At 45.1% G+C, this 14,819-nt stretch overlaps 1 protein-coding gene across 10 annotated transcripts in view; it reads right to left on the bottom strand.

The window, feature by feature from the left end:
* Positions 1 to 14,819, bottom strand: part of TP63 (tumor protein p63) — a 154,156-nt gene that overhangs the window by 53,176 nt on the left and 86,161 nt on the right. The gene's annotated exons all lie outside the window — the stretch shown is intronic.

The raw sequence follows: 14,819 nt of genomic DNA, 5'->3' as shown, positions 1-14,819 counted from the left end.
GGCTGCAAGGTCTCCAGGGCAAGGATTGCTCCTTGCTATGTAAAAAGCACTGCGCTTAATGGGCCTCTGCTTTGGCTAAGGCCTCCAGGCAGTGGAGTAATAAAAGCAATTACATATTGAGTCCTAATCCTGGATGAACCAGTGACTCTCCGTGTTGCCTCGGGTTAGTCATTTACCTTCTCTGCCTCAGTTTCCCCATCCACAGCAGCACAGAAGACGCTGGATGTCCCAGAGCCTCTGTTAGAGAGCCCACAGCTAGGCTCCAGGCACGCAAAGTAGCTGTTGCAGGACAATGATCCAGATGGGATCACCTTCTCCAAATGGAGATTGCAGCTTTGACAATGCAGATGACAGTTATGTCTCATCTCCTGCAGGTTATTCAACCACCCATGCCTTATTTAACGGACCTGGGATGTGCTTTTGCTGGAGGCTGGTTCTGTAACGAAGGTGCTGGGATGCTGATGTGCAGCACCAGGAACACTTTTGCTGGTCAATAATTTTGTGCTTAGTCAAAAAAAACACAACATCTCTCCACCCTTCTGCCCCATAATACAAACAAAGCAGATTTTTCGATCATTTAATCAAAATTAGTCCCACACCTCCAGCCCTAATAACACCTAAAGACACCTCAAAAAAAAACACCGAGGTATCGTTCGGTTGTTTTACTTCTCATGGAGATTAGCATCAGACGCGCTCCCTAACCAGCCGAATGATGAAAAGGCGACTGTGATGAAAACAGTCTCCTAAACCAGCTCAGACAGCAAAACAACAGTGTTTCAGCTTTCACTTAAAGACTGTTTCTCCTAATCCCAGACTGCTGAAGATTGTGGGGAAAGATGACCAAAGGGCCAGTCAGCATTAATGATGCAGCACGGTCTGGAAATGCTGATGGTGCTGCCCGGACGTCAATTAAAAAAAATAAGTACCCCATTAAAATTTAAGATATCCTTATGAGAATCAAAGATCCTTGTCATTCCACTCAGTCCAGGGGCCATCTGTCTAAATGTTACCAGCGGAGCAGCCATTCCACCGCATTTATACACTCGCATGCCACAGCCGAATGCCATGTCCCCATTTGCTCCTTAAATAACTATTAATCTCCTCGCACTTATCCCAGCGCTGACACGAGCAGCTGTCCGACTCCCCTCTCGTCTCCCTCCGAGTCCCACCAGCCTTTCACCTTCCCTGGCCCCTCGCAGGTGCCCCCCAGCCCGGTGACAAAGCGCAGGGAGCCGCTGGCTTGGCGCTAAACCTCCCAGCTATGCCCCGAGGCGGGCGGCGCAAAGAGTTGTTTGCGCTCAAGGGGTCAACATCTGAATTGCTTGCAAGGCCTCCGGAGGAATCAGATAAGGCTCTGGGAGGCACACGCCTTCTGACAACACAACAATTAGAGGGGCAGCAGGCCCGGGGAAGGCGCGCGCTGGAATTCACCCGCGCAGCAGCTCCCGCCGCAATAAAACTCCTGCGGCCCAGCCGGGCTGCGGACGGCGAGCGCTGGCGAGAACAAAGACATCAAGGGCTGCGGGCACGTCTGCAAGGCAGCAGCCTCCAGGGAAGGCTGCAGGGCGTGTGTTTGCACACACAGACGCACACACAGCCTCCCCTCACCATGTACAGAAAGGGGTTGAATTCAGGGATCAAGCCTTGCCCGGTTGGAAGCCCTAAGTTTTGCCCGTACTCTGGTTTTGGTGGGGAATTTGTCTGAAAAAACTGCAGGATCTAGTCCCACCGCTGATGCCTGGCAGAACAAGAGTGCTAGCTAATAGAAAAAAGAAAGCACAGATTATCTAATTCTCAGAGCCTTGGTTCTCTATTTTTTTCCCCCCCACACCAGGTTTCTGAAACTATTAATATCGCTGAGGCACTGCAAAAGCCTGCAGGCGAATTTAACTGCAAATAATTAGAGAGATGCAATTAGATCCCGACTACGTATTTTGGGACATCATTTCGATAATGCATCTCGAACTATCAGTTTCACTTCCTACATCCCATCAGCTCTGCTTTCAAGTTTTCATGCTAACTCACGCTTCTGGGTTAGGAAAGCCGCGGTTTCACTAGAGACACCACTGAATTAAGAACCGGACTGGAGACTGCAGAATCGTTTAATCCCCAGTCCCAGCTGCAGTGGGGCACCTGCCACAAGAGGGCAATGCAAATGCTCCAGTGCACAGAACCCAAACTGGGAACCACCTCTGCAGAAGTATCCCACTTTTTCTGGCTGCAGCCCACTTTCCAGTCCAATGTGTTAAGAAATGAGGCTACGGGATACATCTGCAAAGAGACCCTCTCACTACCCACGCATGAAGGATTGTCACACAAGTGAAGAAAAGCTTACAAGGAGACTTCACAGAAGAAAACAAAAAAGCATCATCCAGCTTTTAACTGCTCAGCTATCAACATCTTGGAGTTTTGAGGTTTTCTACCTGAAAATAAAGTTACCTGCCTCAGGTGTAGAAACCCTTGATGTCTCCAACTCCAGCTATCAAAACCCTTCTCCATATCTCCAAAGAAACGTTTATCTGTGCTGCGTACACACGCTGACAGTCTTAGCTTGTAACTGCTGGATCTACGTGGCTCAAGAGCAGCGTTCAGCTACTCAAAGCCTTGCAAAACACCACCACTGGTGCTTATTCTCCAAAGATATGAGATGATGAAATCAATATAGTAAACTACCATGGACATTAGTAACAAGAAGATTTTTACAAAGCATTTTGCTACTTCTGTGCTTTGCCCCTAACTGCACCCCAACTGATGCACCAAGTCTAGTAGGAGCCAGCTTACGGTGCTATTTCAGTGCTGGACAAGACAAAGATTCCCTTTCCTCTTGGAGAACATTCATCCTGCTGCTTGTGGAAGGTCTGTTTTCCAGGGTGCTTAAGGCTCATCCAAAACAGATACCTGAAGTGTATCAAAAAAAAAAAACACAAATTGAATCAACCTAGTTTTTCAGACCTTCCCACAAGAGGATTTAGTAGGTGGAAATAAAGCACTTAAGCTCAACAGAAGTGCTTCTATCATAATTATTAATCAAGATAGTGCTGACTGCAGAACTGTGCAGCTTCACCAGTTGCTCAGAAGGCAGCTGATACAATATGTGATGTAGGCGAAGTGCTTGTGCCATTACAAAGAAGCGCCAAGAAATTAAGGGTTCCACCCATGCCCCTCAGCTAAAATCAGGGCAGAAGCTGAAACAGGTATCTAACTCATCACAATGAGAGGTGTGATTTGGGTTGTATCTCTCGCCTCTTTTCTCATCAGAAAGACTAAAAAGCCCTCCTGGACTGGCGGAAAGTCTGATGCACAGAGATCTGTGGGAAAGATCTCAGGCTGGCACTCCTTTTGGGAGGAACAGGCTTGCTGTGGACATCACCCAGGCCGCCTCCTGGCCACGGAGGAGCAGTGTATGATCACTTCAACACCAGCTCAGGCCCAAGTGCCTGCTGAGAGCCCGGGTGCTGGCAGCAGGTCACACAGCCTCTGCGCTCCCCCCAGCTCCATTTCTAAAATGCCAGCAAAGCCAGCAGGTCTACTTTGAAGAGGTTTCCCTCCAGACCTACCGTACAGCTAAATACAAACGTTCGGAAGCCCTCAGATGAAGCGATAATGTGTACTTTATACCCGATGTGAAGAACAAGCAAGCAAATAACTTTGGTTCAACCAAAGATATCAACAGTTACCATGATATGAGCTTTAGGGCCTGAGAACCTAAACTCTAATTACTATGGGTCATGGCTTTTAGCACTACTGCAAATCAGATCGACCTGAATAATCTTACTGTTGGGTCATTGCTTATTCCAGGCAGGGAGGAGACTCCTTCACATCCCAGCAGCGTTACTGAGTCCTGGCATGATGGAGTGTGCTGGACTAGAAGTGGCCCTGCAGTCAGCAGCTCCCATCCTGGCTCTCTGACCAGCCACAGCAAAACCAGAGGTTTAACATCTCAGCTCAATTCCACCTGTAGCAGGGAGCATGAGTATTTCTGTATATTGCCTCCTGAATTATTTAGAAGGGGACTTATTGAGCCATGCATTAAGTACAACCATGGTAATTTTAAGCAGCAAAATGCAAGAATATTAATGAAAAAAAGACACTCTCCTTCCAAATGAAAGTTTAATATATCCAATATATTCCTGCACAAATATTTCATGTTCAGCAGTAAGAGAGTCCCAGCAGGTTGCCCAGACAATTTCCAACACCAAACGTGCAAGTACAACCTAAAGAAAACTCAGTCCTTCATTTCACCCAGATATAAAAAAAAAAATACTAAAAAACAAGTAAACATAAGCAACCAACTGAAGCCATGCAACCTTGTTTAAAGTTCAGATATAGAAGCTTAAAGAACTGCCTGCTGTGCATACCTAAAGCACCCCTTCCCTTTCAGGGGTGCTAATCAGCCCTTTGACAGCAGCCAGCTTGGTAGGCAATGCTGCACACACTAAACAGAAGGCAGCATGCACCAGAAATTTGCAAAAAAACACACCATCGTGCATGAAAATATTGTGTTGTATACCAGGGAGAAGAAGGAAAGGCTGGGCAGCTTTCACTGGAATTAGCTACTCCAGTGTGCATGTTACGCAATGTCTGTACCATTCAGGTTAACACACAGCACAGCTTTAACAGCCATACCTAGCAAGACTGCCAGCTGTGTGCATTTCCACTCAGACATAGCTCTGTTGACCTCAACAGAACTTCTCATTGAGTAGAAGTCCAAAAAAGCAGGCATTTGTAAGCCTGGAGAATAACACGGGTTCATGAAAAAAAAAAAAAAAGGGCAAGTTTCTGTCTGCCCAAAAGGCTACAAGCTTTGGAGTCATGTCGTTCCCCCCAGCTGCAATTGTTCTCCTTTTTAACTAAACTTTGAGTTTTGCCCCTTGGTTAATTCATTTACTTTAACTCAGCAAGAAGTATTTTTCAGCCAGAAGCAGGGTGCCTTTTAAAACAAGCACAGCCCAAAGCAGGAATGCCTGTAATTCCTGACTCCCACCACCTGCCACAAATTCAGGTAAAAGCGTTTGTCTAATTCAAGGATTAATAGAATGACAGTGCATCCATCTCACACAAATATTAACTCTGAACATCTTGTACTAAGTATTTTTCAATGCACATAAAAACAGTATTAATGACTTCCCTATAGTGCATTTTAGGCTTTTAATGCAGGGAAAAACAGCCCTCTGAATTGGGCTCTTGAAAGTGTTCTTGCAACAAAATCAACTTTGATTCTGAAAAAAAAAAATCAAATCATTTTGCGTAAGCTTCTAGGCTATGCTTAGCTATTTTGAAAATTCAGGTAGTTTAAAACAGAAAAAAGTTCAACATCCACCCCAGTGTACACATCTACAGTCATTTCTTTATTGAGCTTCTGCACAGCGATTTGGTAAGTAATTGAAAACTATATAAACAGACAAGAAAAAAATTGTCATCCTGTGAGATATCAGATATAATAGGACACAAGAACTCCATGATTTTAAAGCAAATTGATTAATAACCCAAAACACTCAGCTTACTAAAACTAAATCAGAGGCCAAGAGCTTCCCATGTTCTCTTATTACCAGCTGGACAGCACAGTGTCAACAAAGATCTGAGGAGCCAGAAAGCACAGACTATTTGGAAAGGCACCCCTCGTGCTCCCAAGAGATGTAAACATAACTGAAGACAAAGACCTACAACAGGAAAAACAGAAAAAGCAAGGCCTAATTTTTTTTTGCCTAATTTTAGTGGCCGAGCAACTCTATGACCACAACTCGGCAGAAACGCCATGAACTGGGTTTGTACAGCAATGCTGAGAAGTTGGATCAAAGAAAAAAAGTAGCTTTAAAAATAAAATGAACAGATTAAAATACAGAATTGAGGTTGGGTGGGCAGGAAAGTAAGACTCCAGGAGTTGATTAAAGCTGCCTTGTTTCTTGAACTCTTAACTGGATGGTAATCATCGATGGCTATCAGTCATTTCTGACATGCAGCATTTTATTGCGTTGAGAGGGCAGCATTAGGCTGGACAGGATATCTGTGTGTCATCCACGCCGAGAGGCAGACACTAACCACCAAAGTATGGCCATAGGGCACAAAGACAATGAATAATCAGGGTCCGAACAGCACCAGGAGCTGAAGTTAATTCCCAAATTCATCATTATGCTCAATAAAAGCAGAGTATGTCAGTTTTCAGACACCAACGTAAAATACTCCAGCTAGGTAGCATTTTAGTCAGAACGAGAAATTCAGATCATCTGCAAGTTAAATAAATCAAGCAGTTAAACAAAAAAAAATCCAAAGAAACCACGCATAAACCCCCACACCCACTCTTTGAAGCGTGGTACAACTACAGAATATAAGAATTCAATAAGAGTTATAGGAGGGCAAAGGGCAAATTAAAACAAGTTACGGCAAGCAACAAAAAGGGTTATACTGCAGCATGAGAGTCCCCACAGATTAAAAAGGAAGATCAACCAAATTTTCTATCATATTCAGCCAATGCATCTGTCCAAAACGGGACAAAACACAGCGATGACATCTCGAAGCCTGAGCCACCAAACAGACCCGAGCAGCACCACTGACTGCAAAGCTTGCAAGATCACATAGGGAGCTGAGAGGACTGGCTGCCAAATCCTGATTATGCCCCAAGTGCAGAGAACAAAAGGAGGCAGGGCTTTGCCTTCTAACACATGGCTTTATTTGGTATATTAAAGCAGCTCCTGGCCTGCACCAAGCACCAGCAAGCTGGCATCACCTGCACCCGAGGACCTGTTGGGATTCAGCACAGTGGCACACAAAACCAGGAAGCCACTCCAAAAAGATGGCCTTTGAGAATGGGATCAGAGTGAACGTGTGTACCTACAAAATGCATGCAGAGGCAGTGCTCCTTCCACAGCGACTTCATTCCGTAATTCTTGCAGCCGTCAAGAATGTTTTCTCAGCCATTTAAGTCACATTACCATAATGCACACATACAGAATTTCCATGGTGCTCTGTTACGGGCCCTCCAGTGTTGAATAACACAACCAAAATCACTTCCCATTTTTTCCCCTTGCTGTACAGTACTGCTGACTTCAGTATTCACGTGAGCACAGGAAGGCAGATCTCCAAATCCGCGCCTTGCCTTGAGACACTTGACTGTGAAGGATTTTCACTACCCAAACTGGGAAGTTGATGGATTTGTTGTTCAGTACAGCAGCACTCATGCTAGCAGAAAGACAGGAACTTTTCCTGCTTCATTTCCATGATATTAGTGGATGCTTCTTGCAATAAAGTAGTTAGCAGAACTAACTGCAGGGTATTTCCAAGTTATTTGCAGCCACCTGACTGCATGTGATTTCAGTAGCCAACTACAGAAAGGGGTTCTAGACTGCTGCTCATTAAGAAAACAATAATAATGTACCCATTAGTCTCCATCCAATACCATGCTCAACTCTTTACCCCTCCAACTTGAGCATTGTTACTTCCAGACACTCAGCACAGGGGCCTGATAAAGGTTAGCCTCAACAGTTTTCCCATCTTAATGTTCACGTGGTGGCTTCCTGGTTGCAAAGTGACTAATATTTTAGTCACTTCAGATCACACCTAGCCAGTGTATTCTAGCTTCCTATTCAGGAACTTCTTGCACACTTACCTGCTGCTGGAAAAGGGCTGGGGGGAAAATCACGTATCTGCTTAGCTCTACTCAGTCATCAGTGCTCCTTGGTGGAGTCAACTTTTATACTATGGATAAAAATGGAACAAACTACAGCAGTGAGATCACAATAAAGGCTTGCAGAGGCTATTAGAGATTTTGGAAACACCCGAATTTTCAGAATCCAAGTTCTACAGAGCATTTGGTCAGGATTTTCATTACTTTGAGCAACTGCACACCCAAAAGGTATTTTCTGAAGCACAACCAACACATCACAAGGTTACCTTAAAACAAGCAAAGAACAGGCAAAATGATTAAATATTTCAAGTCGTTCCCCATACGGCAGAGAGACCCACTGGCTGACTCGACACTCTTGTTGACAGCATGCTTATATGAAGCCACAGGCCAGGAGAACTGCTCCTGTTCTGTTCATACCAGCTCCTGAGGCACCACAGCCCCCACACATCAGTTCCTTACGCAGCTGGACCTCAGCTCTGCAGCACAGGGATTTCCACCCAAGCAGCGTGACCAAGAAGCCTAGCGCTGCACCTCCTCCCCTCTCCCTGTTCCAGAAGTCGGCAAAAGTCTTTGTATTTACTTCCTAGATGTGGATTAAAACTGAAAGATTCCTATCTGCCGAGACACAATCCATCCCTTTCATTCCCAGACACTACCCCACCATAAAATATTTCCCCTTCCCTCCCTAAACTGGGCGTTTCCTCCCACTCTCTTGCCCTTGGTAAAAACATTCGTCTTCTTGCCATCTTGAGGAACTTGGACTCATCTCAAATTTCACCAGGCCCCCTTGTACACCACTTCCCAAAGTCCTTGGGGGGAAGTTTAATCCGGATCCAAACTCTGGAATCGATCCCAAGAGGCTGCTGGGCTCCAATCAATGCACTAATTTTCAAGCGTGCTCAGCCTTGCCACCTGGGTCCACTTCCAAACAGAGCAGACGACCGGGCACAATCTCAGAAATACATCACACCTCAAGCCATCTATTCTGGATACTAACATGCACATCCTGGTTAAAACACTGCTCCTTCAGTTGTATCATTAAGGCTCCAGGTGAAACAGCAGCAGCAGGGGATTTGCAGAAAAACAAGATATCATTGAGTATTCTTGGATCAACTCCCAAATCACTCAAACCTGATATAATTAAAAAAGAACAATGAAAACAACAAAAAGCATCCCGTTTTTGTTACTTGCTTGTTCTCTGTGAAAAAGGGAGCTCATAACAGTCAGTAATTTCAAACATCAAGTTTAGACTCAAGTTCCAAAAGATGACTCAACTCCACTTTGCTAACACTGAGCAACTAAGGCTTGCACATATTTACTGAGCAAGTATTTATTGATTTTGCTCATAATATTAGAAGACTAAACAGAACTGCAATTGTTTTAAAGCCCACACTGCTCTATTTTCTTCTTGCACAAAGCAATTGTAAGAAGCCAAGCTAAACCTGGAAAGCTTCTCACCAGCTTAGAGCTGTTTAGAAGAGAATCAGGCCTCCCCCATGATCCAGCCTGGTTATAAGAAATAGGCTCAATCCTACATTTTGCTTTACTTCCTTCTCTTTTGGCTTGCTGCCACATCACAGCCCGCATACTCCATTTGTCCTGTGCAGCTCTACTAAAGCTTTGTTCTATGGCTCACCTCTATTTAAGAGCTATTCTCTATTTCCTCTGACAGTTACAATGCCTTCTCACAGGACAACAAAGCTGTGATGGGAAGCTCCATGTGGGAGAGCAAGGACTGGAAGATTACTTACAAGTTATTAAATAATACAAGAAAAAAATAGGAAATTTTTTGAAGAACAGCAAATTGATTCACTTGGAGACACCCTCCCAAACCCCTTACCATGCCTGAGCTCAAGTATCATTAAATATCACAGCCTCAGTTGTCAAGGCACTGCAAGTTGATCACAGCGCTGAGATGGCAGAGAATCTAGGAAAGTGTGTGCAACTTAGAAAAATTTGAACTTCAACGCCCTTGGAGAGCAATTATTTTCCTTTTAATTCCATTAGATACCCAAAATGATGACACTAATCCAGGTCAAGGCATGCAAATAAAAGAGTTTGAGCTTACTTCTCCACTGGAGAGGTTGAAGTGGAGCATTAATGCTGGTATATGAGAAGCTACTCTCCTTTCAGATGATTTATGCAACCTTGCTTTAAAAGAGTTGCACTCATTTTATTGCCTACTCTGCACATTCTCAAGAGGCGTTGGAGGCAGTGCCAGAAAAATAACAGGGCTTAACAATGTCTAGCACAAATCCATCGGTGCAAGAGTTCCTTTCTGAAGCGTTTCCAGATTTTTTCAGTGGGAACATTTTGTAAATAGAACTTAAAATTTGCCTTGAGCCAGGCAACACCCGCTTTTACTCAGCCCTTCACGATAATAAAGCAAGCAGTTTCTCCACGAGCTATAGCCAACGTCTTCCAGAGGAAAGAAAGTGCAAAGCACGTGGTTTACCAGAGTCACCCTCTCACATCCATGGCTTTCCTGTTGCGGGTTGCCATATCTTCCTGACCGAGCTAGCAATGTTTCTGCATCATGCAAAACAGAGCCGTGATTGGAAATAAACCCTTCTGCTTGGCATAACTTGGCAGATACAACCCAAACGGCCACCACCAGACAGAAACGCGTACGTGAGGCAGACAAAGCTTTCTTTTGTTGTTCCCTTAATGCTTTTCTTCTTTCTCTGTCCCTGAGCAATTTCACTTCACTTAAACCGTTACTTAAAAAAAGAAAAAGTAAGAAGAAAGAACACACTAAGGGAGCCACACAATAACACAGTAACATAGCTGTGCTTGTGTTAGAAGAAATTCAGAGAATTCACGTGTTGGTGACAGCATGAAAGACTGAAGCCGTCAGCTTCGTAAAAATAACCAGTTAAAAACAGCAGTTCTTGTATTCCCCACGGAAAACACCTTAATAGAAGTTACATGGATAATTTCATCTTGTCTCAACTAGGGTTAGCTTACACTAGCACTATGACCTTATTTCCCAGAATTTTGCCAAGTCACAAACTGAAAACGGACCATCAGTTACAACTACCAGTTCAAGACGTAAAACACCTTCAATGCAAGGACCGCTCCTTTCTATCTTACTGTGAATACTTTACTTTAGAAATTTAGTGTAAGTTATATCCACCAAGTGAAGCAAGTTAATTTGCCAACAACTGAGAAAACACCCTGCCCCTAGTATCAGGCTGCTTATTAGTCCTTGTTTTGAGCACAGAAGATTGTAAAATGGAAATGCAATTTCTAATCTGATGTCCAATGTAATTGCTTTACTGTGCAAACCACAGAACACGCTACTGAGCAATAACAATGCTTTGCACACAGCCAGGCTATCCTAATCTCTGCAGGAGTAACACACGGCACACTCAGAAGTTAAAGCTGTGCAGACAAGACATCAGGTTTCATTTGTCTATTAAAGGACATTCTCATTCAGTCATCCCACTCACGTGCAGGTTAATCACTTATTTCTGAGCTACACCCACAACATTTGGCTGCTGAAGACCAGTCCTTCTGCCTAAAGCGAGGAGATGATTCCTCCAGATAATACCCCCAATTCACTGTTCTACATGGGATCACGTTAGTTCTACCATCAATGCTGATATCATCCAAGCTTTTATGCATCATATTACAAACCAGAAGACCACCCATGGCATGACAAACCTGTTCTGAGAGCTGGAGATTAGACCCTTGTGGGAGCCAGACTCAGTTCTCGCCCAGAGCGGTACTTCTGTTTCAGCTGGCAGGGAGATGGGAGCACACGGCAAGAGGCAGGTCTCAGCTTCCTGCTGCCCATTTTGAGACTACTTCAGTTTCTTTATTGGAAGACCCAAAAGGGGCAGTAGCATCTACCTAGCTTCTCCGAACAAAAGACAAAGCACATACAAGTCTACCTTAGCTTTTCTATCACAGGGCAAACCTTTGCAACTGGACGGGTTTTAAAATCGCTCAGGTACTTGGTTACACAGGGCCTTGACATCCTCATAGAGGATCCCTGCATGCTGCATAGGCTTGCACAGAAGTCACATTACAAAAGCTTTGGTACCTTTAGTGCAATTACAGCAAAATTGAGGGACAAACACACAAGGAGTATAACTGCAACGGGACACTAGTAAGTAATGCAACCCTCAACACATCTCCTCATTTCCTGCTCCCAGTGAGGGCCTGTGCCCAAACGTGCAGATGTTAATTTCATCTCAATGCTCAGGAGCCCCTGAAAGGCATGCTGCTCCTACCCAAACCCTGCACTGCTCATAGAAAAGTTTCCTCCCAGGCATCAGGAGTTAATGTGTCCCTAATTAGAGCCAGCAGAACTCCAGGACACCTTCACAAACAGAAGGACAAGGAGAGAGGGGCAGGCTTAGCCAATACCTCCCTGGAGAAACTCAATAAGCTTCATCTAGAGCCCTGCAAGCACTTATCCCTAGCGTATGGTGAGATGCAGGGTACAAGAAACAACGCACAGCTTAGCCTTTCTCCCCTGTACCGACAGACTGCAGGAAGGCAACGAGACAGCCGCTTTCCTGGGAGTGACCAGGTGGCTTCCCAGGAAGACTGCTTCCTTCCCCCCAGGCTTGGCTGAGGGCCACAAAGCAGGGCAAGGCAGAGCAGTTGCCACAGGCAGTTGAGGTGACCACTGAAAACTGGCCAAGGAAAGCAGCACCAGTGGGGCCACGACTTGTTCCTCCTCAGGCGGCGTGCAGCCAAGTTCAAACTTGGTTTAGCTCTAGTCCTTTAGAGCGAGGACTCTAAAATCTAATCACATTTCTACTCCACATAAATGAAGATGATACTCAAGTTCAGCTGTATCTCAGTTTCTCAATTCCTTAACCTGTAATTAAGGTCTGCTAAAACCAACATCCCCAACAGAGGAACATTTATTGTGCCACAGTTAGGTAGCCCTGCTCCCTCAGGACATCCAGCCCACAGACCCACCTGACTGCTTCAGCCAAGAGCAAAGACGTGCATCCAGGGCACTACAGGTCAAACACATGCATCTGAATTATCATTTAACAATTTATGAGGTCCAGCCTTCTGAATAGGTTACCCTAGCCCTGAATCAAAGATTTGCAGCAATCCAGCCTATTTAATTTCCAGTACGAAGGAATGTTGCCAAAAAGCCATGCAGCAGAGCACAAGAAGTTTTAAAGGTTTTGTATAAAACTCATTTCCCCATTCCCCTCCCAAAACTACGATAAAAATCTTAACGGAAAGAGATTCTTTAATTTGCCTCTCTCCCACAAAGAGCAGGAAGATCTTTGGGAAGAAGGAGATAATCAAAATTCACAGCACTTTTTTCTTATCAGTGTTTGAACAAGTCGTGTTTATTCTTTTGGCAATGCTTTAATTTAATTCCAGCGAACACACCAAACTCTCTACATCATCATCTCGGCCAAACTCCAGAAGAATCGGTCCCCAGAGGAAAATCTCTCTACTGCTCTCATCCCCTTCTCCCAGCACCCAGGAAACTTGGACAAGACCGGACAGACTTGCTGATACCTTCTGTGCAAAGCATTGAAGGTTTATAAGCACACCGATTTTGGGGCATGTTCCCCTGCAGATGTTTCTGCACAATACCTAGAACTGCCAAATGTGGAGACGAGGTAGGAGAGACATCTGATACCCAAGGGATCCTGTTGAACACCACCTCAACACCCCATTACACCCACTCCAAACACACTACATCTCTCTTTTTCACACTTCCTAGTTAAAGATAAAGGAATGGGCTGGAAAGGATCTCCAGAGCCACCAAGTCCAGCAGTTTGCCAACAAAGAGCTCGACCACACTTATAGTCAACCCAGATCAAACGTTGGATTAGATTAAGCTGGAAAAAGGCTGGGGCAGGTTCCACCTCCAGCCTTTCAGGGCTGTTACTGACTCCTCAAACACCCCTCAAACAGACTTTGTTCATTTTAGAGAACTCATCTCACTGAGGCATTCACCACTGTGCCTGTGGGCATGGGCCCCATGGGGCCGCAGGCCATGGTGCGAGCTCGTGGCCCCGACCGGGCCTTGCACAAGGCCCAGGCCATGGGGTGGAGCGGGGCACAGAGCCGGCGGGCAGAGCATGGTGCCCATGAGGAGCCGGTGCTGGCAGGCAAGGTGTCCTGATATGCAGTGTGAAAGGAAACAAGATTCAGTGGGAGAGAAGCTGCCTGCTCTCCATTTTGAAACTGGATTTCAGTGCAAAAAAGTTTGACTTGCCCTCCCCTGCCTTAATAAGGTTTTTACCCATTTTTAGACACAACCTACGGTCTACACTAAGTTTTTCGTGAGTTTTCGTGGCTGCTTTCTGCCCAGACGAGCAGCAATGCTAAAAATCTGAACTCCAACAATACTTGCAACAGATTGCTAATCCTATTTCCACACTGAGACCTGAAGGTATTTTTTTAATTCATTATTAGTTTTCCTTTGAGGAAGCCATGCAAAAGCCTACAATGGGCAAAGTTCATCACCCCCAATATATTTTCATTGAGCATTAACAGGTCCCCAGCTCACTCAAGAAGAGTCACCAGAAAAACTGCTCTCCCTCAGAAACACAGCCAAGTCAATGTTAATTGGGTTTTCTTTCCACAGCACGCAACGCTTCACTGAATGAGCAAAGTCAGTGCATCACGCTCAAATCTAAGAGGAAAAGAAAAAGGCTAAAGCCTTTTACAAGGCTCCCCTGACTGCCACCATGATGAGCAGCATTTGAGCGGAGCGAGAACGCTCTGAGTGCATCGCTTTGACAGATGAGCCCAGCAAGTCAACCATAGGGACTCTACAGCCTCGCCGCTGCTATTCAGCGAAAGTTGATCAGATAGCAGGAGACAAATAATGCCAAGCAAACACACCAAGACGTGCTCTCCCCCCGTTTAAGAGTTTATAATTAACCTAAGGAAAAAAAAAATATAGTCACTGGTGTCTTCTGGGCTGCAAAAGCAGCTAGGAATGGAGAGCACACTGTAAATTTGCACGCCCTGAAATACAGGGGACCTGGAAAATACACAGGTTTCAGTTTACCCGAGTTACAAGCCTGCCATCCCAGGTGTGCAAGCCCTAAGTGTACATTTAACAGGCTTTTCCTCACCAGCTATCACATCTCCTATCTACACTCTCGGCCATGCTATTCCTATTTTGTTTTCTTTTCCGAGTGGCTGAGCTTCTGTCTGCTGCAGGTCCCGCACCCCATGCCCTCCACTTGAAGCATTT

Source organism: Anas platyrhynchos, chromosome 9 (assembly GCF_047663525.1).
Source record: "Anas platyrhynchos isolate ZD024472 breed Pekin duck chromosome 9, IASCAAS_PekinDuck_T2T, whole genome shotgun sequence".
NCBI classification, from domain to species: Eukaryota; Metazoa; Chordata; class Aves; order Anseriformes; family Anatidae; genus Anas; species Anas platyrhynchos.
This window is presented reverse-complemented; position numbering and strand designations above follow the sequence as displayed.